Raw genomic sequence first — 7,971 nt, 5'->3', positions numbered from 1 at the left:
GGGAAGGCTGCAGGCAGATGACTGGGCCCCTGGTCAGGCCCTGCCCTGGGGTGGAGGCACCTGTGCATGACATGGGAACCTATGGGACGCGGCATGAGAAATTGCGGGATGTGACAGAGAACAGCATGAGAAGGGACCAGAAGTATGGGCAGCACCGTGTGTCCCGGCTGGGTCTCGCAGGTGGCTGCAGACGGGAGAAGTGGCCAAACTACACAGAGGGGAGCACTGGGGACCTGCTGGGCAGTCAAGTCTTGCAAGGCCATCAGTGGCTGGGGAAGCCATCAGTGCCGCCATTGAAGTCCCAGAGGACCTAGGCAATGGTATCCAAACTATCAAATTTGGGTACAAACGGAGAAAACCTGAGACCAATGGGGAAAAAGAAATTGCTGAGGGTTATGAATTGGAGAGGAGACTTGGGCAGAGAGAGGAAGGGATACAGACGGATCATGGAAGAAGCAGCCTGTGGAAGAGTAGGGAGGAGGAGGATTGTCGGGGCCAGGTGCCCATGGGGAGGTGGCTGGTCAGTGGTGGTCTGGCCAAACCCTGTGCCTGATCACCGTGGTCTGTCCTGCTCATTATACTGGTTTCCGTTGGGGTAGAGTTATCTTGATAGTAGTTTGTATGGTGCTGCGGTTTAGATTTGTGATGAAGAGAGTGTTAATAACACACCGATGCTTTAGTCATTGCTGAGCAGTCCTTGCACAGCGCCAAGGCCTTTTCTGCTCCTCCCATTGCCCTGCCAGAGAGTAGGCTGGGGGTGCACAAGAAGCTGGAAGGGGACACAGCTGGGACAGCTGACCCCAACTGACCAAAAGGCTATCCCAGACCATAGGACATCATGCTGAGCAATAAAAGCTGTGGGAAGAAGGAGGAAGTGGGATGTTTGCAGTGATGGCATTTCTCTTCCCAAGTAACCGTTAGGAGTGATGAAGCCCTGCTTTCCTTTAAATGGCTAAATATCTGCCTGCTGGTGGGAAGCAGTGAGTGAATTCCTCATTTTGCTTTGCTTGCATGTGCGGCTTTTGCTTTACCTATTAAACTATCTTTATGTCAGCGCATGAGTTGTCTCACTTTTACCTTTCCTGGGCTCACTGGTGTGTGTGTACATGTGTTTGGGTGTGAATGTATGTACATGCTTTGCTGGCCAAGTAGGGCTAGCAAGGAGGAGGAGGACCCCAGGATCTGGAGACACCCAGGGTTAGAACTACCACTTGGATAATATCTGTGAGTCTGGGCAGATCTAAGCCCAGGCCCACGCTGGAGGGACTGCGGGGGGGTGTGAGCCTGCGGGTAAGTTCTGCTGGGAATGCACAGACCACTCGTGCAACCTTCGCACCAGATCAGCCTGAGAGGGGGGACGGGATGGGGCCGGTTGTGTTGCTCATGGTTGTGTAAGTGCTGCTGGTGGTGTGGTGGCTGTCAAGGTGCTGTGGCCTGTTGGAGTTGGTCTGTGTAGGCTTGGCTGTGTCCATCTGTGTTTCCTTGCAGATACCTGGATTTAGTGCTTTCCCTCTGGTTGACTCCGCCTTGGGCGATCTCTCACTTTGTGGGGCTCCAGTCAGTGACCACCCCAGGCACACGTGGTCCATGCACGTGTCGCGGGCTCTCCAGGCAGCTCCAGATTCCTCTCCTGGAGGATGTCCTCTGCCCTGTCATGCATTGGGACAGCATGGTATGGCAGTATCTCAGTGAGCATTCACCATCATCTCCACTGTCATTTCTCAGGAGAGTGAGCTGAATAGAAATGGTTATGTAGGAACATAACAAGCATAAATCACAGAACAGGTAGTACTAACAATAGAAAGGATAAATCAATAAACAAAGTAGAGGCCTGCATTGGGATACACTAGATTTCATTTGTGGAGAGTGACAGAAAGTTTATAAATATTGACAAACACCCATGAAATCACTTTCTTAAGGGACTCCTTGAGTTCCTGGTTCCTCATGCTATAGATGAGGGGGTTCACTGCTGGAGGCACCACCGAGTACAGCACTGCCGTTACCAAGTCAAGGGATGGGGAGGAGATGGAGGGGGGCTTCAGGCAGGCAACCATGCCAGTGCTGACTAACAGGGAGACCACAGCCAGGTGAGGGAGGCACGTGGAAAAGGCTTTGTGGCGTCCCTGCTGTGAGGGGATCCTCAGCACAGCCCTGAAGATCTGCACATAAGACAGCACAATGAAAACAAAACATCCCAACACTAAACAGACACTAACAGTCAGTGTAGCGTCCCTGAGGTAGGGGTGTGAGCAGGAGAGCTTGAGGATGTGGGAGATTTCACAGAAGAACTGGTCCACAGCATTGCCTTGGCAGAGGGGAATTGTCAATGTATTGGCTGTGTGCAGCACAGCAGTGAGAAACCCACTGCCCCAGGCAGCTGCTGCCATGTGGACACAAGCTCTGCTGCCCAGGAGGGTCCCGTAGTGCAGGGGTTTGCAGATGGCAATGTAGCGGTCATAGGCCATGACAGTGAGGATATAAAACTCTGCTGACATCAAGAAGGCAAACAGAAGGAGCTGGGCAGCACATCCTGAGAAGGAGATGGCCCTGGTGTCTCAGAGCCATGGCTTTGGGTACAGTAGTGGAGACAGAGCCCAGGTCAAGAAAAGAAAGGTTGAGGAGGAAGAAGTACATGGGGGTGTGGAGGCAGTCGTCACAGGCTACAGCGGTGAGGATGAGGCCGTTGCCCAGGAGGGCAGCCAGGTAGATGCCCAGGAAGAGCCAGAAGTGCAAGAGCTGCAGCTCCCGTGTGTCTGCGAATGCCAGGAGGAGGAACTGGGTGATGGAGCTGTCGTTGGACATCTGCTGCCTCACGGCACTGGGACCTGTGCAAGGAGGAAAAGACAGTGACAAGTTACAGTAGACTTTTCTGAGAACTGATTCAATTTCACAGAAATACTTCCCCCCCACACCCACACCTGCCTCTCCCATTTCAGAAAGACCTTCAGCAGGTCCCTTTCATTAGCTTGGCCTGGTGCTGGCTGAGGGTGCCACTGGGAACAGGGGGTTCTGCAGGAGTCGGTCCTGCCCTATAGACAGAGGTAAACAGGAACACAGGGTGATCTCAGACTGAAGCCACTTGTGATATGAAAAAGATTTCCAGCATTGTCCCGTCCAATTTTCCCAACTGCAGAGCACCACTGTGGGAATTTTGTTGTGTTCATTTTGTTATAATTTAGAGTGTTTCTCCCCTTCTGTGGCTGGGCTACTGGGAAAGAAGCTCATGATCAAGTCCCTGTGACACTAAGGGTGGGAGAGAAGACCAGGCATTGCTCTGGGGAAGGTATCGGCACCGCAGGGAATGGCAGGGAGATGCTGAATCCCCCCTCCCATGGCATTTCTGGTAGAAGCTCCCTCTCACTCCCTGCTCATGCCTCCGCTGCCCGGAGCTCTCCCTACCAGCAGCTGTTTCTGCATCCCCATGTCTCCTCCCTGTCAGTGCTCACAGAGCCCATCCCACCCACTGTGTGCTCAGCTCTGCCCTGCAGAGACCTCCTGGCAGTAGGGCACTCCCTGGACACAGCTCTGTGTGTGCAGAACCTAAGGAGCAGCTGAGAAAAGTTCTAATGAGAACTGGGGTCTCAGTGCCTTCTCCAGAGTGGAGAAAAAAATTCCCATCTCCTAATGCCCACCCAGCCAAACAGGAGGAGAAAACTCAAAGCACAAACTCGTTCCCTTTCATGTAACCACACCTTGACCTTCCTCTTGAGAAGTCCCCTCGGAAATGTCCTGGCATGATCTGGAGCTGTCAGCAACCCTGACCCATGCAGCACCCTGCCCTGCCCTGCTGGGGCTTGCTCCTTCCACCCACAGCTTCCCACAGTCCCAGGGGGAGCACCCCAGGCAGGCTGGGCGCTGACCCTGGCAGGCAGCAGTGTCCCTGCCCTGGCACACAGTCCCCTGGGGCACAAGGGACACTGCTCAGAAGAACAGCCCTGGACACCCCCGCCTCCAGGCCTAGCTTCACACCCCTGCAGCCATCTCCAGAAGAGTCGTGATGCCCTGTCCCTCTGATGGTGCAGCAGGAAAGCCCTGCTCTGGAGCATGTCCTCCTCCTCCACACTGGAAAAACCAGGACAGCCATGTCGCTGTGGCATGTGCCAGGTCTCGGAGAGACTTCCAGGAACCCATCTGCATTGCCCTGCAGCCAGAGACTTACCGTGTCAAGGGCTGTGAGGATTTCTCCCACAGTGAGCTCTCACCTGTCCTTCCACTCCAGGCTGCCTTTAACCTCTCTGTTACTTATCTCCTCACCCCTTGGTGCCTGCAGGCAGTGCCCTCAGCCCTGCCGCACTTTGCAGAGAAGCTCTGCTCCTGGGCAGAGCTGTCTCTCTGCAGTGCTGCCCACTTGCCAGCAGCTCCCTCCATCCCAGGAGCCCAGCCCAGCTCAGCAGCAGAGGCCCAGCCCAAGGCACCACTTTCTCTGCCCCTCTGGGCTCCCTCCAGGTGTCCCTGGGGCTCCTGGGAAACCTGCTGGGAAACAGGCTGAAGGCATCACTCATGTTCCCTCCCTCAGCTGGGGAGTGAATCTGCTTTCCACCAGTGTCATTTCTCCCATCTGAAGAAGTGTTAGGTCCAAGAATCACCTTATCATTGTCCCATCTTTAGGCAGGACACCCAGGCAAGGACAGGGAATGATCTCATGATGAACTACTGACTGAAGTACTAACTTGTGTTCACCTCTGGAGAGATACTTCTTTCCAGCAGAGCTGTTTCTCCTATCAGAGAGAGAGTTGGGCATGAGAATCACCTTTCCCTACTTCTGGTATGGGACAGTGACAGAGCTCCTTTAGCCCTGCTGCGGGAAGGGATTCAGCTGAGTCAATTGAGGGTTCTCATCCTTTGTTTGTAGTCCTGGGGCTAGAAGGGCACTCAGCTCTCACCTACGGCTGCCACAAACCCACAGGAGATGGGATTCCTCTTGCCTCCATTCAGTTAGACACAAAATAGGAACCTGGTGCCTGGGAGCCTCTTGTCTCAGCTACCATGGTAATTGCTGGTGATGGAGGCAAGGAGTGAGCTGTTCAGACTCAAACACCTGGTGACATCTGGGGTGCCAGAGGTGGTCCAAGATATGTGCAGGTAACTGCAAGCTGTAATGCAGCGGTTCACAGAGAGGGCAGCATCTGGAGGCATCATCTTTGAGCTTAGAGGGGACTTCCTTTGGCCAACAGCAGATGCCCATGTTTAGGACATCTGAACTTTTCCCTACTCCTTATGTTCAGGGCAGCCTATTGAGGTAGTCAGGGGGGCAGATGTAGCCATTGCCATAGCCATCAGCCATCTTCTCCATCAGCTGCATATACTAGATCACCATGGACTGTAATGGCAGAAGTCTCATGGACATCCCTACGTTGCCTAACCTAATTCAGGGCAGCTACTCAACGGCCAAATACAGGCCTGTAGTGCTATGCGAGATGCCAGGGCTCTCCAGCACAACTGCGTGTTTGACACCGTTTGACTCTGTTTCCCACAGCATTCTTCTGGAGAAACTGTCTGCTCATGGCTTGGACACGCTTACTCTCTGCTGGGTAAAAAACTGTCTGGATGGCCAGGCCCAAAGAGTGGTGGTGAACAGAGTTCAATCCGGTTGGGGGCTGGTCACAAGTGGTGTTCCCCAGGGCTCAGTCCTGAGGCCACTTCTGTTTAATACCTTTATCAACAATCTGGATGAGGGGATCGAGTGCACTCTCAGTCAGTTGGCAGGCAACACCAAGTTGGGAAGAAGTTATATTCTGCTGGAGGGTAGGAAGGCCCTACAGAGGGACCTGGACAGACTGGATCGATGGGCTGAGGCCAACTGTATGAGATTCAAAAGGCTCAGTGCCTGGTCCTGCACTTGGGTCACAACAACCCCATGCAACGCTACAGGCTGGGGGAGGAGTGGCTGGAGAGCTGCCCAGAGGAAAAGGACCTGGGGGTGTTGGTCAACAGCCAGCTGAATGTGAGCCGGCCGAGTGCCCAGGTGGCCAAAAAGGCTGATAGCATCCTATCTTGCATCAGGAATAGTGTGGCCAGCAGGACTAGGGAAGTGCTCGTCCCCCTGTACTCGGCACTGGTGAGGCTGCACCTCGAATCCTGTGTTCAGTTTTGGCTGCCTCACTACAAGCAAGACATTGAGGTGCTGCGACATGTCCAGAGTAGGGCAACGAAGCTGGTGAAGGGTCTAGAGAACAGGTCTTACGGCTGAGGGAACTGGGGTTTTTTAGCCTGGAGAAAAGGAGGCTGAGGGGAGACCTTCTCGCTCTCTACAGCTACCTGGAAGGAGGTTGTGGGAAGGTGGTGGTCGATATCTTCTCCCAAGTAACAAGCGATAGGACAAGAGGAAAAGGCCTCAAGGTTCACCTTGGGAGGTTTAGATTGGAGCGAAGGAAAAATTAGTTCTCTGAATTGGTAGTCAGGCACTGGAACAGGCTGCCCTGGGAAGTGGTTGAGTCCCCATCCCTGGAGGTACTTAAAAGACAGGTAGACATGGTGCTTAGGGACATGGTTTAGTGGTGGACTTGGCAGCGCTAGGTTAATGGTTGGACTCGATGACCTAAAGGGTCTTTTCCAACTTCAACGATTCTATGATTCTTTGATAATTTGGGAAACATCTCTTCTACTGATCCGCAGAGCCACTGCAATGGCCTCCTTCCAATTTCCCTTTAAACCTTCTCTTGACTATCATGCCTACAGCAACATAAACTCTATATATGAAATGGAGGGAGAGTGGGTTCTATCAGCCCCTGCTGTACACCCCCTGCCTGCACTGGGAAATGAAGAAATGGGTTGAAAGGAGAAGTGATCTGGGGCCCAACTGAGACAAATGCAGGTCATCCAGTCCACTGCCAAGTTGGGAGATCAGGAAGAAGTCCATGGGCAGAGGTTTGTGCTCTGCCAGACAGTGCCAGAGGATGGGGCTGGCCTACATGAGTGCAAAGAGGTCTTGTTTTCATGAGCCCTGTGGAGAAAGGGGGACTAAGAGGCTATCTGTACTCAGGGAGAAGGAGAGTCTTCTTCCATGTCATCAAGGAGGAGACTCCCAAAGCCTTGAATGAGATTCCTCTCTCTTAGCTTTAGAGGAACAATTCCACCCAAAGAGAGATACCTTGTCCTATTTCAGATGCACTAAGATGGGCAGAGAGGCCTTCACAATGTTGCCAGTTTTAGCTCCAAACCCTCAGGACATCGGCTTCCTTCTGGACTGGAAGGAGACAGTCAGGTGGCCCTTAGGCAGCAATGAATGATCTCTGCAAATCTCCCAGAGGTCTGCAATGAAGAGGCCAGGTGTCAGTTGGTCAGTCAGGCCTCCCCTTGCAAGTGCAGAAGAGGAATCAACTCCTCTCCTCTACCTTTAGAAATCCATTTCTGCAATAAGTTGAACTGTGTCCTGAACTTCATTGGCAAACCCCAGGAAAACTAAGGAGATTACTCTGACACTAAAAACCACCTATCATTTAGGTGTCCAACATTGTAAAGACAAGGCAGGTAGCATGGAAGTCACTCCACAGAAGCTGCTTTCACCGTTAAACATCTCTTGACAGCACCTTTTAAGATTTGGTGCTTCTCCCTCACAGAATACTTCACAGAATGGATCTCGACTTCTGCAGGGGTTAGGTCACCATGCTGCCAGCTATCATTGTCATTAATCTCCCCTCACCCTCTCAGAGCTGCTCTGCTGAGGAACCCTTTAGCACCCAAGGCCATGACTCCTCAGGGAACGTACCGAAGGCCTTAGAAATGTTCTCCACAAAAGGGGAAGAAAAATTGGAGACTCCTTCAGTCTGGAGGAAGTGCCTCAGCACAAATGGCATTCCCAGCTGACCCACAAAGGCTTTACAAGAGCCTTGAAAGGAGCCCTGATAGACTGTTCTTTAGGGGTTGTGGGAAGAAAGGAGATGGTGCTTCACACAAAGTCTGCTGGGCTTCTCTTTCCCCCCGCTAATGCTCCCAGCACATCATAGATTCATGTCAGTGGTTTGTCACATT

The 7,971-nt window shown here is 52.7% G+C and overlaps 1 pseudogene across 1 annotated transcript; it reads right to left on the bottom strand.

Moving 5' to 3' along the window:
* Positions 1-1,853: 1,853 nt before the first annotated feature.
* On the bottom strand, positions 1,854-2,802 carry LOC309601321 (olfactory receptor 14C36-like; annotated as a pseudogene). The gene has a single exon. The product of its transcript is annotated as an olfactory receptor 14C36-like (transcript).
* Between the last annotated feature and the right edge of the window lie 5,169 nt (positions 2,803-7,971).

Source organism: Platalea leucorodia (genome assembly GCF_965183815.1).
Source record: "Platalea leucorodia genome assembly, chromosome: 31".
Classification (NCBI taxonomy): domain Eukaryota; kingdom Metazoa; phylum Chordata; class Aves; order Pelecaniformes; family Threskiornithidae; genus Platalea; species Platalea leucorodia.
This window is presented reverse-complemented; position numbering and strand designations above follow the sequence as displayed.